Below are 27,610 nucleotides of genomic sequence, written 5' to 3' on the forward strand. Positions count from 1 at the left end.
CTAGAATTATAGAATTTTATGGAAAAAAAATTAATGTTATATGACCTAGACATACAAGCATATAGTAAGCATAAGGCATTAAAAAATTTAATCTATTCCTCAGTATCGAAGAGGGCATGAATAATAGGAACAATGTATTTTAAAAGTTTTGAACAATAATATCTAATGTACCTACAGTTATATAGTTACATTATATTATACATATAGGTAATGCATTTATTATAATTATACTGTATTGTATTATTGTAATCATAATAGTATTTCAATACTATATTATTTAAAATAACTATGGAAAAAATATAAAAATAATTTTCATTTAATTATTATAATTCTATATTATTTGTTAATTATAAAGTTTTACATAGAATTATAAAACTGTATACATTATATATAATACCATTATATATTACATGTAGGGATAAACTTTACTGTTTGCAAATCCACCTTTCTGACAATTAACATAAGACTGTATAAAACTCTGGTGTATTTTAATTCTTTTCCTGCTTATTAAAAGTCATGTGAACATGAAAGTATCCAGTATCAGATTGATTCTACCTGTAATTTTGTAATTTTCATCCGAGTTTTATTAACTCAGAGCAGGATCACATTTTGTAAGAATCTTGTAGTATTTTTATCTTCCAAAGGAATAAAGTCAGCACACAAGTAAGGCATGAATCAATTACTATATTCAACAGTTCAACATGTGAAGCTTTACTGTGACCATTTTTACATTGCTTGTTCCAAGTATTGCCTTTATTGTTTGCATATCTAAATAAATATAAATATAAAACTTATAATTAAAACATCAGTGTGTCATTAAAAAGCACATTTGAGAAGTTATTCCTTAATTGAAAGATAATTAAATAAATGTAAGTTGAAAAGAATTCCAGTCTGATCTATAAAACTTCTGTAGAGCAAAGATTTCTGTTCACAGGAACAGATACTGTAACTTTTAGGGTTGCTTCTAGATTTTGGTTCTGATGAAGGCAGGGAAAATAGATTCATCATGACTGTTGGAATAAAATCTGTCCATAAGCAGGTATCAGAATAGTTCTTGTAATTTTTTGTGCTCGAGAAGTCTTTGCCATCCAAGATTCAAAAGACTTGCCGTTTTGAAGTTAATTACAAAAATCATCTTGATCAGAATTTTAAAAAATTTGGTCAGGCATTTTAGTTGCATTTTAAAATGGGAATAATTTAATGGGCAAATATTAATTTCAGTGCAAGTAATAATATGAGTAAGCACTCCTGCAGCTGATTTGCAAATAAGTACACATCCTTGCTCTGTGAAAAATGTACTTTTTATGTGATATTCATTTTTTAAGTCTACCAGGTTTTCTTTACAATATGGACCCTGTAAATTAGATACTTAAATCCCAGTACAGTTGAGCTTGCTTTGAACCCAACAGTAGCACAGTAATGAGAAAGGACATTTTAAGAGCTTTAAAACATGGGCTGGACACTGTACGGAACGTGCCCTTTTATAGCAACGGTGACATAAGATAGAGTTGCCTTTCAGCTGTCTTTTTTTTTTTTTTTTGCTAAGACCATGTCAAATGAACTAAAAAGAGTCCGGCTGACGATAAGTCTCTGTGACTGAGGTCATTATTTCTGGGCACTGAGGTAACATTCTGAGCAGCACGGTTACCTGCATAAAAAGCAATAAAACCGAGGTGATTTTAACTAGGACCATTAATAATGTACCATGTCATCTTTCTTCACTGTAAATCATGAGGGTTTGGCGTTTGTTTTGTGGTTGGTTGTTTTTTTTTTCCCTTCCCTGTTTTATTTTTTAAATTTCAGGACTGTCTGCACGTGGCCAAAAGGAGCAGCACATCCCTGTCCCAGCCCAGGTGCCATGACTGGCTGCAAACCTCCCTTGGCTAGGAAAGAGGTGCTGGCATCTGACAGGACAAGGACTAGCTCAGGCTTGGTAGAAAAGCCTACAGATAAAGGAGATGAATCCCACCCCAAAAGGTGTGAGCAGCACAGTGAAGGTGACACAGAGTGGAAAGACACCTCAGCTTCCATCTCTGGAGGATGACTGAGCTGAAATAATTGTTCCACCAGTGAGATGTTGGACCTGAGGACATGAGGCTCCAAGAGCCTCAGCATGGGCATACCTGACTGTGTATCAGACAAACTTTCATTTCTTGCTGAAACAGTTTTGGAAATGCACAGACATACGGACACTGTGCCCAGGCTGAAAACTTCCATCTAAAATAACACTAGAAGAATATCTTGGGGCAGGGAATGTGAAGTTGTCCAGCTGAACTGAATTATTCCCCAGGGCACAGGCAGTATGGGCAGAGGTCCTCTGTAGAGGCTGATGACCATAAAGGTGCAGGTCAGCTGAACCACTGCCCACCTCCTCATGCGGTGCCCTGCCTGCTTTGATCCCTGAAGCCTGTAGCCTCCCTGGCTGAGCTGTTGCTCACAGGGAATTTCCCAAGAGGGCTCCTATCTCTGAGCTTGTTAGCCCTTCTGAGCTCATCAGCCCCTCTTGGCCAAGAACAGCCAAGCCTCAGTGACACCTGTTACGTGGCCCTGCTAGTAAAGGATGAGTTTAAGGAACTTATGGTGTAATATAGCCATGTGTTGACTTTGGGTAGTCAGCTAGAGTCATTTGGGGAATAACACCATGTGTATTAATTATGACTTTGTACTTCGCATGAGAAGTCAGGTACGCTAGAGGCAGATGAACAGGGTAGTCATCTATGACACCAACAGAACTCAGGTCCCAACATTGTGTTTTTTCCATGGGAATAACACCAGAGCACGCGTTCAGGCAGGTGTCACCCACAGAAACAAACACAAAGCTTCTCTATCTTTCAAACTGCTAAGACTTTGTCTTCTCTCTGCCTCAAATAGGAATACAGTTCTTTTTATGTCTTTACTTGCGGGCCCTACAGGGAGCTACTATGATACCTCCCACACACAGGCAAGCATGGTGGATGGGTTGCAATGAAACTCAGTAACAACTGGTCCTAAGCTATGGTGGCAGAAGGAAGGTCAATGAAAATTTAATCAGAGCAAATGGAACAAAAATTGCCAATTCACAAAAAAAAGCCATCAGGATAAGGCAGCATGGTACACTATCACTTGCAGCTAGACCACAGATTAAAACACACAGCTACACAGAACTCCAGCTCAGTATACAAACTCTCCTGTCCCTGTTTAGTATCCCATAACCCCGTACCCACCAGTGTCCCCCCCTTGTGCCAAAGACATCAGCAAGAGCTGAACCTTGGCAATACTCCACTCTGGAAATCACATGGGACTGAGAGAGGAACAGAAATTGGCTACTGTCCTGGATTGAGAAGAAAGCTCTGAGATCTGAAGGAGCTGATTTGGTGCCATTGCTCTTAAATGCAAGAGACAACAGGGTCAGCAGGGGGTACTCCGGAGACAACATGGAGCAATTTCTGCCCTGCAGCGCTTACTCAGGTGGACAGACTCATTAACAACAATTAACATCCCATTTCCAGGCATGGGTTGTAAAAGTACAAGGGTAATCACCGACTCAAAGCTGAAGTAATATTTAAAAGTCAGTTTTAGTGCACATCCAAGTCAAACAAACCAGATCCGAGTTTCTGCAGACATTCAGTAGTCTCATGTGCTGTTTCTGGGCAACAGGGAGGCTGTTAAACAAACAGCCTTGCTACAGCTACAGCAGGCTGAAACCGTGCTTTATTCAAACCATTTCTGAATGGTGCCTCATTGCATTCTGCCTCCCTGCCTATTTATTATTTGCATTAGGTGACCCTGTTGCCAGTGCAGCTTTGTATGGAGAACATCAAAGGGAGGTTCAGAAGTTATCGGAGCTTTCTTATCTTGTAGCCAACATGATTTCCTAATCAGCACACATCTGCCTCGCATTTTGTGAATTTTAGCACATTGAAATCATTGTGGCTCAGAAAAGCTTTTCTGGAGCCTGCTTAGTTGGTACACATTCAAGTCACTGCTGCTTCATGTCCTGGTCCTCCAAATGCTCAAGTACTTGAGTTACTTTGCGCATCTGAACTGTCCCATTGACCCAGCGGGAATATCTGAGTGGGAAAGTGTCTGCAAGATCCAGACCCTACATCTGAAGTGAGGCTGAAAAGCGTAGGCGAAAAGGGGTCAGAGAGAAGGAAGGACATGATAAAAACACACTAAGTAGTGAACAACCCTGGGCTGTGAAATCGAGTGTTACTGTTTAACTCTCATAATAAAACAATAAGGAACTCCTTGTAGCACAGGTAAGATAAAAAACTGAGAACTGTCAGAAGGAAATACTAGATTTTAATCAAGTTACATAATTCTCTCTTGATCACAAAAAGTAATTCATGCTGGAAATTAATCAAAAATGCAACAAGGGAACTATTGTACTTCATTCTAGCTCCGGAAGAAGCATACATGCAGTGGGTGATTATGCAAGGAAAAAGATATAGTGACAATAATGGGACAATTCCTCAGCACAGACTGGAAGGTGTCGCTAAATTGATTGACACTGATTTTAAACACTGGCTAACACATATCACAGATCAAAAATGAAACATCGCAAAGTTTGGTTGTTGGATGGGGGAGAAGAGTGGCAAAAAAGAGAGACAAAAAAGTTTGCACACGTTAGGCTGAAAAGCAGTTTGGGGCAGGGATTTGTGTTGTGATACATTTCTGCAGAACCCCTGCATCCTGTTACCAAAAAGTACTATTAAGCCAGAAAAAAGCTGTCAAAAAACCAAAAAATCCATCTTTTGTAAATAATAGTGTTGAAGACCTGCATGCTGAGGGGTACCATTTCTCATTCAGGGTTTAAACTGAGTTAGCAGGATTAGAGACACAGCAGAATAAGCCCTTCCGTTACCCTGGACAGCCTGCCGTGAGACGCGAGGGCAACTTGCTCTTGACCTTCTGGTCTCAGTTTTGGCGTCGTGCCCTGATTTGAGTAAATGTGACACACTAATATTCTACAAAAATACAATTTCTTAGTTGTTGGGTGATTAACTATTTGTCCTGTTGCAATCCTTTCCTCTCACCTCCCCTTACAGTGTGGCAGTAGGGATGGACTGTAAATTTGCTGGAACACCACCACCAGCAAACCCAGCACAAGTCCCCCTCGTTACCTGCACATCCTAAAACCACAGTGTGCTGAACTCAAACCGGAAAAACCCACTTTCTCCCTCACCCCCTGCACCAATCCAAATGACTGCCGTAATAGAAGCACTGAGGAGTTAATGACAAATGTGGCTGTGGATGGAGGCTGAGGCTTTGATGTGCCATCGCATGTCAGTGTGCGGGTGTTGCTGCAGAGCCCCCGTATTCAAGAGCCTGTCGGGATGGAGCTGATGAGCACTCACGGAGCTGCAGCTCCTGGCATTAATGGGTGCAATCAGAAGCACAGCTACACGGGAATATAGAAAACAGCAGCCTTTCGGTGGGGAAAATGCCTGTTTGTCCCAGCTGAAACGCTTTACAGCAGCTTTCAGATTTTGACAACCTGGGAAAGCACAAGGGGAGTTTGGGGAGAACCCAACCACTTCCCCTCTCTTCTGACCCCAAAGAGTTACTGATGTGTCTGGGTGTAACAGCCAGAACGAACTCTCTGCAATCTTGCAAATTTTTTTTTTCCCCGAAAGGAGCAGTAATCTGGGTGGCTCCAGGCTCTGGAGATCATGGAGTCTGAATGCCCTGAGGAGCTGAGCGTTAAATCTTTGAGTAATCGGGGCTCGGCAGAGCCAAGCAAATTCAAATCCTTTTGCTTATTTGTTTCTGAAATGCTTGGAGGAGTCCCCATTAGCATGGATTCATGACACTCCGAGGTTTAGGTGAGAAACTGCCAGTTTCTGTGCATTAACATAGATCGTCATAGACTTTATCAACACACCAGAATACTAGCAATTCTCTTGCTGTCTCTTCTTTTCTTTCCACTGTGTGGATTTTTTTAAATGCTAGGATTTTGTTTCTGAAGATCATACTGTCATTTAACTATTTAAAACTGCTATGTACCCCTGCGTACAAATTTCTCTCACGTATTTCCACAGTCTGAGGTACTTCATAATCTTACACTTAAATTAGCAATTAATTTGTCAACACACTGTCTCAGACATGACTGAGTAGCTGAAATACAGCATTTTAAAGCTAGGACACCTGAGTGTTTCCCCCCGTCCCCCGCCTTGAGCTCCCCTACTGCTTTATGTAAGGTGCTGGGCAACTCACTATAACTTTTTGCACCTCATTTTTTTTAATCTGTTTTGCAGAGCTCCGATAATTTCTTTCTCAAAATGTTAGCGTGCAACTAAATTCATTAGCTTCCTTTTGGGTGATGAAACACAAACTATTATCACTTATTGAGCCTGGTAATCAAAGATAATTTGAATATAATGTGGCCTCAAAATTAATAGCCCTGAAACAAATAAGAATAATAGACTCTAAGGAAAATTATTAAAATAAGAGCACAGCAGGCTCTCTTTAAATGTGTCTTTAAAAATAAATTGCATACTAATAATCCTATTATTCAAAGGAAGAAAGAGTATCTTTCTATGTTTATTAGATAATCTGGAAAAGCCACAGTCTTTTATAATACTGCTTCTCACAAATCACTTCAATTTAATGACAAGATACAGTACACTTCATCTCACATTTAAGTAAATATGTTTATTTCATCCCGGAGAGAGATTTTATTTTAACTTTAAGATTATAATTTCTTAAAAGCCTGTCACAAAACAACATGAGCACTGCCAAATGGAAATACATACCACCCCCCTGGCATGTTTAAAAATTAAGGCTTTTTTTCCTCCAGCATAGAAAAATACTTATTTATTCTGACAAAGAAGCGAAGGATGGCGATCAGGGACACTAAAGTTAACTGCTGCCTGAAGTCATAAACATCTGGTGGCTATTTTAATTGCATTGTGAACTAACCACAAAATCCTCTGCTAAAAGAATAGAAATATTTCCCCTGTACAATACTGTATTTTAGAATTCCTCACTTCTGAATCAATGTCAGACGTGATTACAGCACAATGAAGTCTGTGTTTTCATGCCTGCATCTTCTTGAAAATGCCGCGTACCCTTATTGCAATTACAGTGTTACTCAAAGATTCGCATGTGGACAAATTATTCAGATTACCGATGCAAATGCTCATGTAAAGACAAAACAAATGCTTACATCATTGTCATTTTTTGCAAGTAAGTCAGATAGATTAGTATGTCCGTATACAAATAGCAGACATTAGAAAGCACATGAATAATCACACAAGCGTACAACTTTGTGTATAAAGATATGTATATACGTATACACAGACATACAGATATTCATGCATATATATGTATATACATGTATATATAAGATGCATTTAGTAAGTAGCAATACAACCTACCTAAATGTGAATGGAAATTGCTGTTAATAAAATACTTGCATGAGTTGTACGGGAACCTTCTAAATGTCTGTGCTTCCTGGGGAGACCAAATGACCTCTTTTTTACAGATACCAAGATCAAAGCTCTTGGTTTAGATACTCCAGCTGTCTCTCTCGTTGGCATTTGACATGCAACCCCGTCCATTTAAAATCAGGGGGCATGTAAACATTTTAACCCTTGGCAGCAATATCTGAGAAAGATGCTAGCGATAAATGGTCATAACTGTCTGGGCCAAATCACATTTGGTGTCCTTCCTTTGAAGTCCATGCAGGCACTGTACCCTATGGTTTTGACAAAGAGCCAAGTCCAAAAAAAGGATGTAGGCTCTCAAAGCTGTCTGGATGTGGACTTTGGGATCCAGGGTGGCTCCACGCAGCTGAATAGTCACCTCCAAACTCACTGCAGGCCTCCCTGCCTGACCTTGGAGGGTCTTTGCCCATGGCTCTGCTTTGGTGTGCTGCCTGCATTGCTCCAGCTCCCGCACTCAAGTGGCATTTTTTTGCCTAAGCAGAGGGCCACCTTCGGCCCTTGCAACACCTCCTTTGGTGTTCACAGGGGTAACGCATGCTGACAGGATTTGACCCCGCACTTAATACAGTCACAGCTATTTTCTTTCTTTTTAAAATCATTGCCACAGGAGGGTGCCATTTTTCTGTTTAAGCCCCAGTAGGTCACGTCCCTTGCTCAGAACCGAGCTAGGGGTTCAGATACCTCCTGAGACCCATCAAGTCCCAGGAGAGCAAGCGATGATGGATGTGAGCCCAGAATTGTCCTTGCATGCCCACGCCCTTCCTACTAAGGGCAAGCCAGGTCCCTAGGGACAGGTGAGCAAACAAGATCAAAAAGATCCTATAGATAAAAGCACTTCTTCTGGAGAGGACTTCTGCTTCTCACTGCCAGTTTGGTTTCTGTCCACATTTTTGGAAGACAGATAGCAATGGAAAAATATCACCCTTCTCTTCTGCAGTCATGCGTTAAAAAGAGTGAGTCTCTCTCTCCCTCTCCCCGGTCTTTGAAGACACAGTGGAGAGCCCCCTCCTATTTGACTCCTGAAGTTACCTGCCTTCTGCACCAGGTACCCATGGTCTGGAGAAATCATGAGCTACACACCCAGATAAAATATGTCCCTTTGGCTTGTGTGTGGCTTGAATGCCATTACCCCTATGCAGTGAGCCCAGTTGCTTAACCTGAGCTTCCAACTTCATTTTGGGTTCAGGAGCTTAAATACTTTTACCCTTAAAATGCCAAAGTGCCCAAAGGTGCCCAGGGCACCCATGCGGAAGGCAGCTCTGGAGCAAAGGCAGTGAGAGGCTGATGTGACACCGGTTAATCAGAGGGCAGAGCAGACTTGTAGAACACCTGCCTCATAATGTGGTACAGAGCATGTTCAACACTATGTGATGCTCATGGGGAAGAGGAGGAGGGCACTGCAGACCTCGATCCCGAGGATCGAGGATATCCATCCTTCCCAGAGAGACCTTCATTGCAATGTGGGTTCTGCAAAGGCAGCTCTGATGGCTGTTGCCTGGCAGTGGAATAGGGAGCTGTGCACCTGGATGAGGTGGCAGAAGCTGGTTCCCAGGGGCAGACCTGAGGACACATTTGCTGCTTGGAGGACAGTTGATGTAGTCAGCTGAAATGGCAGAACTAATCCTGGAGGCAGAACCCTGGGAGCTTCCCTTCTCTGACTACAAAACATTTTCAGGCCTTGCACTGCCTTCTCCTGCTGCACTCACCCAGGTGTGTAGCTTCTGTAACCAGCTGAGTTTCAGGCACTTCCCCCTCCTTGTTCCTCCTGGTGCCGTTTTCCTTCTGAACAGCCACCTCCATGGAGGGTTTGTCTCTCCCATGCCCACACAGGGAACATCCCAGTTAGACACCTACCCCAGCACTGTTATCCTCAGGGATCCACGGGCAGTGGTGAGGCATCCTCCTAAACATCCCCGTGCCTGAGTTGCGTTGCCTGTGGGCAAATGTAGCTGAACACAGACACTTTTGGGAGCAATCCCTGAGTCCCAGACCAGATAGTGCCAGCTGGTTTGTACCCACGCTGCTCTCCTTCCTCATCTTAACCTAAGGGATTCATCCAAGGTGGAAGTCACTTCAGCCCTGTGTGTGGCTCTCTACAGCATGCTCACAACTGCTCGGGCTGTGATGACTCTTCCATTATTAAACTCATGAGTACTCAAAACTACAGTCAGTTGACTTTCAGCACATCTGAGTATTTAAAAGCAATGGCAGTCACTATCAGCTGCAAATAAAGCTATAATGGCATTATAAGCACTTAATGTTTGCATTCAACTATTGTCAGCTATTGTGTGAGTACTTTATACCAACAAAAACCTCAGCAAACATGATCTAAGGAGGTCATTGAAAGGGGAAATTATAAGATAATACTAACCTCTGAAGTTTTTTCCCCATTACTCTTTCTTACAGAACTGCAGCTATTAAAGTGTCTTGTTAAATATGTAGCTTCTAAAAAAGTGCCCACTAGCTCAAAATTTACTATGCCTTAATATTATTTCAAAAGTTATGCTTGTACAAAGAGATAAAACAATCTAACTACACCATTTCGGAGTTTAAACAAATACACTCTGAGCTGCAGTGGCAAGATTTGGTAGCTAACTGATTGTAATTATATCAGTGCATTTATTTCTACTTCCAGACGATGTTACAGAAAACCATTGGGGAAGGATTTCCTAATAGTGCAAGTGTACGTGGAAATATTTAAAAAACCCACTATGCTGAACTTCTGTAATTAATAGAGTTGACTACAGGTGTTTATAGTCAAGAAATTGAAGAAATCAACTTAATGTTTCTGAGATTGGTGCTGCTCAAGAATTGTTATCTAACCAGACAGACTGAAACCTGGATTCCAAGGGTACCAATCCCACACTGCTATGAATTGTTGATATGGATCACTGGTCACAGCTCTAATTGACTGATTACACAAAAGCACTTTGCAAAATCAAGACTAATCCTCTGCAAAGTATGAGGTGCAGTTCCTAGTGACTGGCTCCAACGGAGCTTCAAAGTTTGCGTAGAGTCACCAAAATTGAATCTGCTGACTTAAAAGCAAAACTTGGGGGATAGGTCCTGTGCATTTACAGAGTCTGAGGAATAATGAATAGCACTGGAACAGCCAGATGAAACATTAATTGCTAGGGTATAAATTGAGCAGCAGCATTTAAAAATATATTTTGTGTCTGGCTTCAAGTGAAAAAAGGATTTAGATCAGAATTGGCGTTAAGGTTGGAAGATCAGCTTTTGATTTGCCGATAGCAAAATTCAGATGAATTTTGGGAAAAAATGATAGCACAAACAAGTATGCCTCTGGAATATGATTTAATCGATGGGGCTGTAAGCTTGTTTTCCTTTTACCTATTTCAAAACTAATTAAATTAACTGGTACCACATCTACCTATTTACACTGTAATCTCAAATCTAATTCTGCAGATGGCCTTGAGACATCTTTTCATCTGTTGCCTTGAAAACACAAAGAAAAGCAGAGGCAGGGAAATGGAAGTGTAATCAAAATTCCTGGTAGCAACTAAAGATCTGAATATCAAACTGCTTCATTGTCACAATTATTTAGAAACAAGCCATCTCACTTTCAGTGTGTGCTATGATCTCACACGGCAAATGGTAGAATATCAGATCAGGAGTGCAGAATTTATGTAACAAATTAGTCACATCAGGCATAATAAGATTTTGTGTTCTGTTTCTGCAGCAGCACACTATCCATTTCATGAAGGTTAGTGTGCATTTAAAAAGACCCTCAGAGTTTTCATGGGCGTTTCAGCAACCCAAGAACAGAAGCCCTTATACCACTGCAACCTAATAAATTCTACCAAACTGGTGGGGTTTTCTTCTTCTTCCTCTTCTTTTGAAATTCAGAGAGGAAATAAATGAGTTAAAATAACAAGGAGGAAAATTACCTTCTTGTAAATCTTTGCTGACTTCTAGTTTATGAAAAAAGACAAATGTAACTTGGGACAGCAGATTTGTATTAAAATGTGACCCTTTACAACTGGAATGTCCATAATGGGTGGCAGTTGAAAGATCTGTTTTATAACCCCATCACTTCTTTAACAGCCTCGCATGCCATAATTTCTGCATTCAATTTCCTGTACATGTGTATGACAGCTTGCCCAAGGGAATTGGGTTCTCCTACAATCCTCCTTCTTTTCCTGAGCATTTGCAACTTCTAGCCACTGGAGGAAAAAAAGGGCGGGGGGGAATCCCATAAAAAATAATACAGTAACACTTACTGTATTTATGAGGCAGTGAACAAGTTTGCATTCTTTGCTCCCAGTGGAATGGAAAAGGTCACGGCCTGATTCCACCAAGCTGTGCCACAGCTCTGACAGCTGGAGGACAAGCCTTCTTCACCAGGGAGAGGAAGGCTGCCCCTCATGGCAGCTGTCACAACTGGATGTGAAATGCTGTATTCCCCTTTCCCCTTCCATCTCTTCCATTTGAGGAAGAGGTGCAGGGAGGCAGAATGGGCTGGAGAAGGGGAAGAGTTGCACTCAGCCTCGCAGCTAATGGGGATAGTCCTGAGCCATCTATGACAAAAGATGGTAAAGATGCCATTCAGTTTTAATATTAATCTTCCTCACAGTAGTTCTGGAGTGTCATGGCACACACTGTATAACTTACAATTTATTATTTGGCATGGGAAATCATAAGGAAATCCTTTACTTAACAATGAAGAGTGTTCTCAGCCGGTTTGATAACTGACACTTCCTTGTCTATTGTTGTTGGGTTTGATGCGGGAACTGCTGGAGGGAATCAGTAGCCCAGGCTATGCCCAGAGGACTGACTAGACAACTGATTAATCTCCTCTGGCTGTGTAGTTCATTCAGAGTCATAAAAATAAATCAGCTATTGAACTACATACGGAAATTCTATACACTTGGTTATCTCTGCTAACTAATGCTCCAGGCTTTTAGAGCTGGCTTTGGGCAGATAAGGAGCCTTAGTGTTTTCAGGAAACCAATTTATTCCCTGTGTAGGCACGAGCATTAACCTCACCAGCATCACGGCTTTGAAGGAACGTGTCATGCAGCTCTTGCAGACTTGAGGTCATCTATCTTGTGGTGGATGATAGTACTTCCACCCAAACACTGCCAGCAGATGAAATGGTAGTCATTCCAGTTTGTGAACGTAGGTCATCTATATTTAAAGTCTGCATGTCTATATAGCTCCATATCTATATGTATGAAGTCCGTAATATTTAACAGCTCCTCAGCCCTAAGTGTAATACTGGTGTTAAGGCTTTGAGCTAAGACTAGATCCATTTTTGGTTTTGTAACTGAAGTCCCCCCTGTTTTTGTCGCAGTTACATTCTCCTGGAGCTATTTAATGTCCCTTTGCCCTTTTGGGGGTGAGGATGGTCTCCAGGATGCTTAACTGTTGCACTGCAAGGGACTTGCAGGTGTAATTGGAGCACAGATGGTGGTGAAAGGTCCAGAATATTAAACATACCTTTTTTTGCTTTTCTTCCTGTTTTTTTCAACACACAATAACCATCTTAGAAATCATTTGGCCAGGAAATGCTGCTCAACGCACCCAAATACAAGAAATCCAACAAAGCAGTGAAGATATTAATCAATTTTTCCAATTCCTTTAAAATACATTGAGTGATGTGGCAAAATGAACTACCATCTGGATAATTTTTGTTGACACAGTAGCGTACATTGCCTAGAGAAGCTGCCTTCTTTGATTTGTTTCATCCAGCAATGAGGCAAATGGGCCTTAGCTCTACGGCTACATTATCAGCAAAAGCATTAGCATGGCTGCTGTGCCATTTATCTCCTGTGCTTCCTGACATGTCCTTCGTCCTGCTGTCACAAAAGATACTTCTGCAGCTGGAGACACTCTGCAGTGAGCATAGCAGCCCAATGCAGGTACACCTACAGCAAGAAGACACTGGGAAATATAACACATCCTGAAAAAAAAGGCCGTTGTTTCACCTTTACTGCCTGGGAAGGCAAGAGCATGCTGACAGCACCCTTTATATCACAGAAATTAGTTCTGCATGTGGGAAGGGCATTGCCCAAACACCGTGCATCCCTGTGAACAAGAAGATGGGGAGCAATATTGTGCTTGAAATGCTTTTTACTTTCTCCGAAAAAGGATCAAACCCTGCTGTGCTTTTCATTTCTCAAAACACCCTCAAGGATAAAGAAACTCCACACACCTTCAGCAGGGCCAGAGCACCAACACAGCACATTTGGTAGCTTTAAAATCACACAAGACTCTTCTAGATGCCCAGTCACAGAATCACACAATGACTGAGGATGGAAAGGACCTCAGGAGATCATCTTGTCCAACTCTCCTGCTCAAACAAGACCATGTCCAGACAGCTTTTGAATACCTCCAAGGATGGAGATTCCACAACCTCTCTGGGCAACCTGTGCCAGTGCTTGGTCACCCTCACAGTCAAAAGATGTTTTCTGATGTTCAGATAGACTCTCTTGTGTTTCAGTTTCTGTCTATTGCCTCTGGTCCTGTCTCTAGGTACCACTGAGAAGAGCCTGGCTCCATCTCCTTTGCATCATCCCCTTAGGTATTTAGGTACATTAAGAAGATTTCCCCTGAGCCTTCTCTCCTCCAGGCTGAACAGTCCTACCCCTCTCAGCTTTTCCTCATAGGAAATGCTCCAGCTCCATAACCATCTTTGTGGACCTTTGCTGGATTCTCTCCACATCTCTCTTATAGTAGGCAGCCCAGAATCGGACCCAGTTCTCCCAGTGTGGTCTCACCAGTACTGAGTAGAGGGGAAGGACCACCTCCCTCTCCCTGCTGGCAACATTCCTCCTGATGCAGTCCAGGATACCATTCACTCTCTTTGCAGCAAGGGCACATTGCTGGCTCATGTGCAACTTGCTGACCACCAGGACCCCCAGGTCTTTTTCTGCCAAGCTGCTTTCCAGCTGGGGTCACCCAGAGTGTATTAGTGCCTGTGGCTGTTCCTCCCCAGGTGCAGGATTTTGCACTCCTTTTTGAACTTCACGAGGTTCCTGTTGGCCCATTTCTCCAGCCTGGTGAGGTCCTGCTGGATGGCAACACAACCCTCTTGGCAAACTTGCTGAGGGTGCACAGTCCCACCATCCAGATCATTAATGAAGGCGTTAAACGAGACTCCACCCAGTATTGACCCCTGGGGTACACTGTTAGTTACTGGCCTCCATCTAGATTTTGTGCCTTGATCACCATGCTCTGGGCACAGCTGTTCAGAGCGTTTTCAGTTCTTCCAATCCTTTCGATATCCATTAGGTGCCTTCGCTAGTGTTCAAAATCTTAGAAGTAGGAACTGCTTACTAAGATAACCCTCAAAACTGCAAAACTTGCATTTGACAATTGGAGAGTGCAGACGTTTTATGGCCCCTTCTGAAGTGCCTGAAAGGCCATTCTGCTCTGCCCTGCTTGTGTGATGCAGATGAGGCACTGGACATGTCACGCAACCAGATGATCTTGGTACAGAGAAAGGGACCTCATCTCCCTCTTGGTGGCACGGCATCCCGCCCTGCTAGTCATCACCATGGCAGGGAAAGGGGAAAGAGTCACTTGGCTCTTTGAGGGGGGAAAATGTGGCAAAAGGAGCAGAACCAAAGTGACTTTAACCAGCTTGTTATCTGGGTAGAACAGCAGCCTTTAAAAGCAAGACAGTCTTTTCTTTATTTCTTTTGGTGCACTGCAATAACGGAGAGGCTCTAGAATGCCAAAAACATCTCCCTTCACCTCTGTCCATAATGCTTGCGAGCTGTCAGTCCCCGTGCTATGAGCTTGTTTTTCTTGTCAAGGACAGTGTTGACCACATGTGCTGGCTAAAGAATGGCAGTACTTGGTGCCAGAGGCAAATCTGCAACTGGACTAGCTACAGCTGTTAAGCCTTCAAGCCAAAAATCTCCCTTTGCAGAGCCAGTGGCATAAGGTGTGCATCCCTCCATATTGCCCTACCCATCCTATCGCACAGGTCTGCATTTCTGTGGTGGTTTCAATGCAGTCAGTGTTAGTCCCTTGCGTTGTTGGGCTCAGCACCATCCAACCCCGCCAAACCACTGACAGCAGCCTAGAATCCAAACCTTGGCAAGATGGACTTTTCTGCCATTTTTTATCCCTCTCCAAAATGTGGTAATTGAAAGCTGCAGTCAGGCGATCAACAAGCAAATTTCACCGGATGGACACGTGTAGGTGGTACACCAGCACAGCTGGCTGCTGTCTTGGAGCCACCAAACTGCAGTGTTGCTGGCACGAGGCTGCCATTGCATGAGGACTCAGCTCTTGCCTCCATAGTTTGCAGAATCGCAGGTTAAAATGCAGTGTTTTTAATACAACCGTGTGGATAGAGGACATCAAGGTCATACCTGCCAACTTTATGTCACTAATCAGGTAGTTCAGCACTGATAGTGATTGGACATGTATTTACCAGGTAGGTTCCTGACCAAAACAGAGCTAGCTTTTTAATGTAAAAAGAAAAAAAAAACCCAAACCCAGCTTGATAAATCTTTTTATTTATGACTTTTAAAACCTGGAGCCTGAGAACTACAAATCTATTGAGAAGTCTAGGTCCTGTTTAGGAAAGCAGCAGGGATTAAAATACCTGAGTAAGCGACTGGCACTAAGCACCTTTTTGCTCCTAGGCCTAAAATGTTATTGATACAAGGGATTGCAGCAGACTTATTCTCGGAAATGATTTGTTCAGTTATTCTAAATTGTTACATTTTGTTCTGGTTGTGAATGCGCTGGTGAAATCAGACAGGACAACTTGCCCTTTCCACAATAAATTAAACGCTAATGTGCTTTGGAAAGCAATAGGGAGAGATGGTATGGGCTTTAGCAGAGCTGGGTTTATTTCACATTCATTCCCAAATTCTTTATACATTTGTGGGCAAATCATCTTATTAGTGTGAGTCTTTATTGCCTAAAGTATAGAAAATATTTCCTTTCTCTGCAATCCTTTGTCTCTCTTGTCTGTACAGCTTGTAAGTTTTCTCTGCGTAAATACAGCGTGAAGTAGCATTAACAGGACTCCAATATTAGATGGCAATTCTAACACTATTGCAATAATAACTGTAGCCAGCTCACATTAAATCACCATATATTTGGTGTAACAGTGACAGTTTCAGTGGAATTACACTAGAGAGAAATTTATCCAAGAATCTTTAGCAGTGATTTAGACATGAATGCCCTTTTTATGTAATGGTATAGTTGGAAAGATTAAGATTGGGAGGTTAATCTTTCCTAACGGCTAACTCATTGTTTTCTCATGATTCCAAAATTCTTTGGTAAGAGACATGGTCTGGACAGCTCACCATTAGCAAATTTGGAATGGAAATTTAACCGCAAAATAGTCAGAGCTGGATATCTTGCAAAACTTGCTCAAATGCTGATTTCCTTCTCAGTCTTTCTTCTAAAGATGCCAGACACATTCCTATCTATGTCCAACAACTCTGTTTTCTGAAACAGGAACACTTACACATACGCACATATTCACGCAGAGACACACACACTAAAAGAGGCAACTTAAATTCTCTGCCAAAGAACACGTACGCTGGAAAATATATTGATTGAATAACATGTTTTCTTATCACAGGCTAAGAAAGCTTACCCTTTGTAAGAAAGGGTGCTACTCATAGCAGAGGCTAACATCAAAGTTAATATTAATTAATTAGAAAAGTTTAATGATTTTTTTCCTCTGGTTTCTGAAATGGAAAGACATTCTAACAAATATTTGGAACAGAAAGGAACTGTGCTGCTAGCCCTTCCCAGGAGGAGAAAGACTTTCTGTCAAAGAACTGGTGGAAAGCAAAGAGGGAAGGTGCCATGAATACTTTTTGACTTAAATCCCAATGTCTGGAATCTAAAATGAGACCTCTTGGTGCTATGCTAAATATTAATACATACAATCAGAGAATCATAGAATCATTAAGGTTGGAAAAGACCTCTAAGATCATCAAGTCCAACCATCAACCCAACACCACCATGCCTCCTAAACCATGTCCCAAAGTGCCATGTCTACATGTTTTCTGAACACCCCCGGAGATGGTGACTCCGCCCCACCCCTGGGCAGCCTGTTCTGATGCCTGACCACTCTTGCAGTAAAGAAATTTTCCCTAGTATCCAATCCAAATGTCCCCTGGTGCAACTTGAGGGCATTTCCTCTTGTCTTATTGCTTGTTACTTGGGAGAAGAGACCAACACCCACCTTGCTACAACGTCCGTTCAGGTAGTTGTAGAGAGCGATAAGGTCTCCCCTCAGCCTAATACATACCTGGCATAAATCCCCCTCCAACCTTCATTTGTAAATTTTGTCCTCAAATCCAGCTATGCAACAAGTTAACAAAAGTTTGTTGTTTCCAGCAGATTTCTCCTTGGTCTGTCTGAACCAAGTCTGCAGTTCAGCTTTGCATCTATTGGGCTCCCTGTTGGTCTATGTTCCCCCTCGGGCACTTTTCTTATGGTCTCAGCATTCGGTGGTTGCATGGTCGTGGACTCAGAGAGATCCTGCTCTTGCCAGAGGGAATCTTCCTCCAGGAGGGTTCAAGCATATTTATAGGCAAACATAGAGAGGTCTGGGATTTTTTTGTGTATGTCTTTCATATATCAAGGGTCTGATGACTTCAGGGCAGCTTGTTCTCAGGGGCGACTCAGAATAGAGGATGCTGCTCACGCTTTCAAGTAATCGGTTCAAACCATATGCAGAATACACTTAGGGACAGGATTTATGAAACAGCCTTGTATTAGGCAAAACCTGCTCCCATGGTGATATCTGAGTGGTACACACACATAAATGGAGCAATGCTAGGCCAGCGAAGAGCACTTTTGGAAAACTGCCAGAGTACGCAGTTGTGGGATGACATTTCTTAGTCACGCCCCGAATTCTTAGATTCTTCCATCCTGTTAGAAGTGAAAGTCCTGTTACTTGGAAATTATTAGTTATGCTTCCAGTTCCTAAACAATTATTAAAGAGGGCTATGTCAGGTTATTTATGGCACAGCTGCAATCAGAAAATAATGGCTGTAAAAGTGCCATAGTGGATATCTGGTTCAGGAGCAGCTTTCTTTGCTCTGTTTACAAATCAGGGGAGTTGTCAGCCTTACAAACTCAGCCAGGGAACTGAGGTTTAAATGGGGTCATTTCTGGCTCAATAATCATTAGCAGTACTGAACTTTCTGCAAGATAAAGAGTCTTCCGTCTAGGAGCAGATTTATATCGGAAGGATCAGAGCCTTCAGCACATAAATTCTTTCAAGGCCAGCACTGCCTACATTTATGTTTTTAAAGTATCTCACTGAAAGGGGCCTCAGAGCCATATTATAACAGAATTAAATGTTATTTTTAAATCAATGTGTTCCCGAATCAGTTACACAGTTTTAGCCAACCCCAGGCATTACTGTTTATAGAAAAACAATAATTTAATTTTACTGGCTAATTCATTCCGGACACCTTTAGATGAGGCAGTGACCTGATGTCTTCTGAGACTGGTGGAGAGACAGAGAAAATACAGGACAGAAAAATCTTTGAAGCTTCCACTAGGAAGTTCAAATTTTGTAGGATAGGATTTTGTGCCATACAAATTTGGTTATTGTGAGTTTGGGACTGAATTGAATCATTATTTTTTATAGTGCTATAAAATGAAAAACTCTTTTTAACGAATCCAGTTCTAGCTGTCCCTTTTGGGCTGTCAAATCCAAGAGTGCTCTGCACAGGATATAATTAGCCTGATGCACAAGCTAGTGAAATAAATGGACTTTTAATGATGCTCAGGGTGCTCAAAGGAAAGAGTAGCCAATGCAAAAAAATGCATTAAAACTGGAAGTCAAATAAAATTGCTTCTTGTAAATTACTTTTTGGCTTGTTTCTCATTTAATTTCTGGATGTTTTTTCTTGCTTTTTTCCCCCCTTCTTTTTCTTTGCTGGAATTATTCTTCATAGCTTCCAGGGAGGAAAACCTGCTGCAAGCACATACTTCCCTGACTATCTGATCTTCCCACCCTGTCACAAGCAGCTGCCATTTCCTCTGTTCCTTCACAAGAAGCAGCCTTGCCAGCTCTTCCCTGGCCCACTGCCATGCACCCTGGGCTGTCTGATGAGGTTGCCCCTGGGCCAAGGGGGCTGCAGGCTGAGCAGGCTGAGCCTCAGCAGAGGTGGGGGTCAGGAGACGCCTGATATGCCCCCTTTTCACTGCACAGGGATGTCATTCAATTTTCGGCCTTGCTTTTTTTCTTGGAAGTGGAAAAACTCTTCTGGATCTTGCCGATTTCTGCTTCTGGCTCTGTCTCTTCAAGAAAGAGCAAGCTCAGTCCTGAACTTCAAGAGCCCTTTGCTTCGGAGCTGTCATTTTAAGAGGAACTTTTCTGTCTTTAGACGACTTCAGTTCTTAAGTGCATAAAATCTGTAAAGAGCATAAGTCTCATGCTAACTATACACATCCTGTGGATGTTCATACTGAAAGGCCATCCTTCTTCCACAATGTACTGAAAAAGGCAAATGAATCACAAAACACAAACCTCCATGAGCTGGACAGAGTGCAAGTGTCTCCCTATCTTGGTTCAAAGAAAATTTTGGCTCTGAGCCCTAGATCCATTTGAACTGGTGGCAATCTTCCCACTGCCTCCAGTGACACTGAATTTGGGCCTTGGGCATTTATGTTGTTAAATGGAGCTAATAGTCCCTGGATCAGCCAGGAGAAGGGTGCCATCCACCCGCCAGGGTCATGGGGTCTGGCTCTTACTTACTCCAACATGGAAAAAGCACCATCAAAAGCTCATAAACAGCAGCAAAGGCTGGAGGTTAAAAGAAATGTCTGCATGCTTCACAGAAATCCAAAAGCAGTTGTGCAACTGCAAACACATTAAAGCATGAGTCAGCCCAGCGTTTGGAGGGAAAACACGTCCCATGGTGGACAGATACAGTGGGTAGATGGACCACATGGCCCACTGCCATCCTAAACTGTTGCTATTTTAGGTCTCTTATAATATATTATTTGCAAAACAACCCTTTCAGACCAACTTTTATGTCATAAAGTGGAGTGTAACTTCCCTGTAGGTTGGGTTTCTGCCCCGGATCTCGTTATTTCTCCAGTTATACTCTCAGTTTTCCACTTTCCTTTTCTGTGACCCTGCTCTCATTTTTCTGAACGCTGCCCTTTTTTGAGCTGCCTCCTCCTCCCTGCTCACACCTCCTTAATCCCAATGTTTGCAGTTACTCTGTTACTTTTCCATCAGTCGGTATCCTTCTGCCCCATTAAACAAGTCTTTTATGGAGCTCTGTTTAAGCGTTGCTTTCTTCTCACCTGATCCCACACTGGTTTTATTCTATATTTATGGTAGGTTTTTTCCAGTTCAGTCACTACCTTCACCCCCCAGTCTGATGAACTCTTCCTTTGCTTTTCTAAGGAGTATCTTTGTTAAATGCTCTTTCCTTAATACATTTATGGAAATTCCAGCCTGGGGAAAGCTCAGATGCTAAACATCTTACCTGGGACTAGCTAGAAAAGTGAAGGTGAGTCAAGCCACTGATGCAAGATTGCTTTGAATGCAGTATTTGGCTGTTCACCCTCTACTAACAGGTGAAGTCATCATCCCCTTACTCACCTCATCGCACAGCTGTAAACCTCATGCAGCTTGCGACAACATCTACAGCCGTCAGTATGTGGAAGAAATACATTTTTGGCTCAAAAATTTTACACACTGTTGTTATGAACTGTGAAACGATGGCAGCTTTCCATCCAGAAACAGCTGGACTTGCATGTGGGTGAAGTAAGTCCTGTATTTTACATCTATACTTGTCTTATCTACCATAAGGTAAGGATTTCTGGAAAACGGATCAGTCACTGCATTAATACGCAAAAGCATGTTGTTATCCTCACAATAAGTGTCATAGAAAGTCATGAAATTATCACACATATCCCATGACCCATTTGCATGTAGATTTTTAAACTCAGCTTGGCATGTTTGCTTGGAAAATGTGAGGTTTTAGGTGAATGAGCCATTTAGTTGTTAAAGTATTGCTGCTCTGCAGAGCATGATTGAATGTGTCTTGGATGCCAATCAGCTCACTCAGCAAAGAGAAAGAACAGACAAAACTCTTGGAGCACTAAAAAGCTCCTTAGCTGCCATTCACCCTCCTGCTTTCCTTAAACAGCCAGCCTGGTGGGAGCTGGTTTTTCTCTCCTTGTAAAAACAGTTAGGCATGTGCATGCAAGGCTTGAGCAAAGCAACCTCCAACAGAAGCGAGTCGCTTCTTACCTAAGAGCACAACTAAACGTGGTGGAGACAGAAATGAAAAATGAAAAGTTAATATTTTGGCTCCAAGGTCCTTCTGGCAGACTTGAGATTATCTTTGGACGTGTCAAGAAAAGCTTTCAGGACAGACCCCAGAGCCAAACGTTTCTGAAGTGACTAGCAGTTTTGGGAAACTCAGCTGTGCCGTGCCTGGCTTGAGAAAGAGCCATCTGAAAATTCACCTTGTGAGAAATCAGGCCCCTTTGCAGGGGTGGAAGAGGATAACTCAGCCCTCCACCTCCAGTAACTCCCCACCTGTAAAAGCATTGATGAATCCTTCTTGAAGCTGCCTCCATTTCTTCCCCGTAAGACATCTCTGCAAGACAATTCTCATTTCAACATGAATGTCTAGACCACATTAGCTTTTGTGGTGTTTTTGCATTTCTGTTATTGAGGTCTAATTGCTTTCAGAAAAATCACTCCTGGTGGAAGATCAATAGAAATGCTGTCACTTATTTTAATGTCACTAAGATTTCTCACAAGTGAGAGCTTAGATGTGAGCCTGCTGCTTCAGAAAGGCCTGTTAAATCACAGGCATGAGGAAGACACAGTGTGCTTGAACTTGTGTTCATTGGTCAGACCTGAAAATTGGCTCCATGCAGAAAAAACAATTCTCCCCTCCCTGTGGGGCAAATGAGGAGTTCTCCACTGAAATTAGTGGGTTAAACTAGTATAACTGAAGGGAAAGCCTGTCTCAAAGAATCATCCTTTTAAGGCTGTATTCTGATTTTATAAACCCTAGCTCAGGTCTGGAGTATGCCTGAGACAAAGATTCTGTAGCTTAAAACTTGCACTTAAATGTGAAAAAAAATTGACAAAGCAAATGAAATATCGCAGTGCAATTAGGTACGTAACTCAGCCGTGCATCCTCTGCTATTGTAAGGTCTTCAAGTTTCATCTGCCTTTCCTCCAACTCTTATATATATTATTCCTCCTCCAGCTCATCTCTGCCTGTCTCCCCTAACCTGATGGATTACAGAATCATTGAACATCCTGAGTTGGAAGGGACCCACAAGGATCATTAAGTCCAACTCCTGTCCCTGCACAGGACAGGCCCAAATTCACACCATGTCTCTGAGGGCGTTGTCCAAGTGCTTCTTGAATAGCACCAGCCTTGGTGCCATGATGCCTCCCTGGGGAGCCTGTTCCAGGGCTCCACCACCCGCTGGGGGAAGAACCTTTTCCTAATATCTAACCTAAATCTCTCCCGGCACATCTCCCTGCCATTCCCTCAGGTCTGTCATTTAACTGTGCACAGAAACTGAGAAAACTTCAACAGAGGTGCATCACTCCAATATCTCAAAGGATATCTGACCTTGCAAACAAAGCATGAAGTGATAGTGCAGCTTCAGATGAGCTGGAGGAGAGGTTCTCCGCATGGCCACACAAGTCACTCAGCTGACCTCAAAAGGCCTTGCCCCTGAATATCTAAATACCCCCACACTTTGGTCCATAGGAGGAAAGGGAGGGGAATGGCTAGTATGGGAATCCAATAAGGTTCATGCTCATCTCCAGGTCTCTTAGTTCTGCCAGGGCTTGGCGGGCTTGCTTAGAATTTCTGGCAGAAAATTAGGTACCTGTTGTGTCAAGTGGCAGCTGAGATGAAGTTTGGAGCACCTCAGAGGAGCCTGCGTGCTGAATTCAGGCACCTCATTGTCTAGCCCTTTTCCTAAGGCCTTTCTGAAATTTAATCTCTTCATTTCCCTGAAATGCTGCACCGAGTTCAGACTTGCAAAGAGACAGAGCTAGGATTCAGATAGTAAAAAACCCAGGGAACTCTGCTGCACCAACACTTCTCCAAGCACCATGGTCCAGAGGTGTCCAGCATGCGGATGTGCAAGGTGCACACATCTTCAAACTGGTTGTGGTCTGCCCAGCACTGTACAAGCTAATTATATTTCTTTCACTGAAGAACATTCCTTCTAGCAGTTCATCAGGGCAGGGATAGCTGCATTTGTTGATTATGGAGAGAGCTTTGATTATTGATCCTTTGTGGATGTGTTGGGGCAATAGAAACTCAGCTGGTGCAGCACCACACAAGCTCCAGACTCCAAGCTGGCTGCCACCCGCTTCTACTACACTCTTGACACTCAGCCTGTTTGGGCCTTTTTTCACCCCCAGACATTGGCAGCAGAGCGATGGAAAACAGAATATGTTCAACATGTAGGAGTGTTTACTCTTGCAGTGACACAGTTTGGGATTTTCCATTTAAGCTTGAAAAACAAACCCTAAGCAGAATTTATTAGGAAAATAGTAGCTATGAGGTAGACTTATGTCAATGAATGCCAAGAGGTCAAACAGACGACGCATGACATTTTGGTTGAATATTCTGTGTGTTCCTAGAAGCAGTGTGAAAGCTGGCTTACAAACTATTTGCTGGAGCGTTATAGTGACTGGGGAATAGGGCAAGTCCAGAAAGTCCTTCAAAGCAAAACCTTATTCTGCTTTGTTGTAACAGAGGTCTTTTCTTCGTACACCAAACCTGAGTGCCCCGGATGCCAAGGCTGGGGAACGGCAGTGGGTACTGACATCAGCATGGCCGTGACACCAGCAGGAGCCAGAGGAGGCAGGACAGGCTGGTGCCATAGACGTCCCAGCTCCAGCCTGCATAGAGAATAACTCTGACTTTTTCCATGCTGCTTCCAAATTAATAAGTCATAATTTCTCCTGAAAAGAGTCCTAATCACCATGCCAAAGTGAGACACTGACAGTCATTTTGGGTGAAGGTGTTCTGCTCTCTTTAACAGAGACAGAAATCCTCTCAGCCAGCAAGAGGAGAAGAAAAAACTAACAGTGAAAGCTGAATACGAGGAAGAGAAGTGTAACTATTCCTGCTTCAAGTAAGGTTCATATTTTGTCCTCAACAATCATGAACCTGTATGATGCGCCTCACTCATTTTTGCATCTCATTCATTTTTACAGATCTTGTCTTGTTTTTCAGTCCATGAGTTGTGTTTTTAAGAAGAATTTCACCTGACATGAGATTCATAATGGATATCACAAATTAGACCATCCCTTTACTTAGGCAGCAGATGGAGACTGGGTAAATCCTATGTTGTCAAAGCTCCAGCATTCCTGGGTTAGTAGCTGTCTAAGAAAATCTTGCCCTTCTACATCTTCAGGATGCCTTGGCACCATATTTTGGCAGCTCACAGCTTGGATAGGTGTACTCTTCGCTGGGCAAAAAACCAGCTGCGTGGCTGAGCCCAGAGAGTTGTGGTGAATGGAGTCAAATCCAGTTGGTGGCCAGTCACGAGCGGTGTTCCCCAGGGCTCAGTGCTGGGGCCGGTCCTGTTCAATATCTTCATTGATGACCTGGATGAGGGGATTGAGTGCACCCTCAGTAAGTTTGCAGATGACACCGAGCTGGGTGGAAGTGTTGATCTGCTGGAGGGGCAGGAAGGCCCTACAGAGGGACCTGGACAGCCTGGATTGTTGGGCCAGAGCCAATGGTATGAGGTTCAACAAGGCCAAGTGCCGGGTCCTGCACTTGGGTCACAACAACCCCAGGCAACACTACAGGCTTGGGGAGGAGTGCCTGGAGAGCTGCCTGGAAGAAAAGGACCTGGGGTGTTGCTTGGCAGCCAGCTGAACATGAGCCAGCAGTCAGCCAAGAAGGCCAATGGCATCCTGGCTTGCATCAGGAATAGTGTGGGCAGCAGGAGCAGGGCAGGGATGGTGCCCCTGTGCTCGGCACTGGTGAGGCCGCACCTTGAGTCCTGTGTTCAGTTTTGGGCCCCTCACTACAAGAAGGACATGGAGGTGCTGGAGCGTGTCCAGAGAAGGGCAATGAAGCTGGTGAAGGGTCTGGAGAACACGTCTTTGTCAGGAGCGGCTGAGGGAACTGGGGTTGTTTAGTGTGGAGAAGAGGAGGCTGAGGGGAGACCTTATCGCTTTCTACAACTACCTGAAAGGAGGTTGTAGTGAGGAGGGTGTTGGTCTCTTCTCCCAGGTCACTAGCAATCGAATGAGAGGGAATGGCTTCATGCTGCGTCAGGGGACCTTTAGATTGGAAAAATGTCTTCACTGAAAGGGTTGTCAGGCATTGGAATGGGCTGCCCAGGGAGGTCGTTGAGTGTCCATCACTGGAGGTATTTAAAAAAAGTGTAGACATGGCACTTCAGGGCATGGTTTAGGAGGCCTGGGGGTGTTGGGCTGGTGGGTGGACTTCATGATCCTAGAGGTCTTTTCCAACCTTAGTGATTCTATGATTCTATGATCCAAATAGAAATATTGAATACATACAATATCACAGGTAACAATAGGTTTTAACAGTTACTCTTTTTATGTATTCCAATAATGCTGCTGAATTAATATCTATCCATGTTACATCCCCTTCCTTCCTATTCTGCTTATCATTTTGGTGCTAATAATGACATTTCCAGGTGTGCAGTTCTAGAAATTATTCTATCTGGTTTACAGATCTTTGCAGATGGTGAATAAAACTAGAATCTACTGAGATTATGAGAGGGAAATTAGAAGAAAGTTACCGAGACAAACACGGCAAATTATCATCAAATAATGTTGTCTTAAGTGTTGTGTAGAACTATTTTCCAGAGATGCAATGCATTCCCAAATGCTCTCTCCTCTCAGAAAACGTGGACAGCACTCATGTAAACACATGTTACTCAGAGACTATGGGTTGAAACCCAGTGGTTCAGGAGAACTCACGTACCACAGCTAGGTGTGCTAGTTTTCACGGCTGTGATGGCCACACTGTGACGGGCATATCTCAACAGGTTGCTTGTAGGCTGCAAATACTGTGTAACACTGTGGTGTGCTCAGGGGCCCCTGGAAGATGTCCTGACATGATTCAATGTTTTGCTGCATATCTCTCATCTGAGCTCCAAATTCACATGCTTTATGGGGCTTAATTTGCAATGCTGAAAAACTGTAAAATAAGTAATACCAGAGAAGGATAAACATGGAAAAAGTAAGATGTTTCAGATGATGGAAAAAATTTCCAGCTGCATCTGTGTGACCTTGGAGGGTAAAGCCACAGCTGTACCAGCACATTCCCATGGGCAAGGCCATAAACGGGAGAAGACCCAGTGTACACACCATGGGCCATGTCATGATGGCTGACTGTAGGAATGCTCCAGCGTGACAGCTAACTACAGCTCCTTTGATCTGCCTCGCACTCTGTCATGGGTAAGAACAAGCATTTACCGATAGTGAGGTGAAATAAAGCCATCCCGTGGCTCACTCTATGATGACTTCTTTCTGCAACCATGCCCTAAATCTCAAGTCACAAAGCTCAAGTAACTGTGAAAAATAGGAGTTTGGGTAATTTATGGTCAATTTTTTGCAACATCTGTGACACCTAAAGATAACCAGTAAGATTTCAAAGTTGAAATCCTGTTAGGACCTCAGCATGTTTGAACATCCAGACTCCAAAAGTGTCCAGGTGTCTCAGGTGTGCCAATGTGCAAAATTTAGGTCCACTGAGTCCTTCAGCTATAACTCTAAAGCTTCCCCTTTAACATTTTGACTTGTACTGTCAGCTACCTTTCCAACAACAGCCTTTCTGCCAGGCACCTAATTCACCCTGACACCTGGTAGGGGACAACCACTGCTCTGAGCAGAGGTCCTGGGGTGAGTTCCCACTCAGGCCAGCTGAGATGTAAATATACAGCCAGCTTCCCTTGATATCCCAGTGGCTGAAGAATAACCTTTTACAGGATGAGGAAAGATGATAAATCCTGGCCTCTTGGCAGGTTTTACACATATATATGTCATATAGATTGAGATATAAGGATGCCCATGCTTTGGATGAGCATTGAATCTAGATGCTTTAATCACTGGGCTATCACTGCCCCAAGTTTCAGGAGATGCAAGACTGCAAACACAGACTGATATTTAGCCTTTTCTTGGGGTTAATTAGAGTGGCTCCCCATATGTTGACTGCTCCACA

This window comes from Phalacrocorax aristotelis, chromosome 4 (assembly GCF_949628215.1).
Source record: "Phalacrocorax aristotelis chromosome 4, bGulAri2.1, whole genome shotgun sequence".
Classification (NCBI taxonomy): domain Eukaryota; kingdom Metazoa; phylum Chordata; class Aves; order Suliformes; family Phalacrocoracidae; genus Phalacrocorax; species Phalacrocorax aristotelis.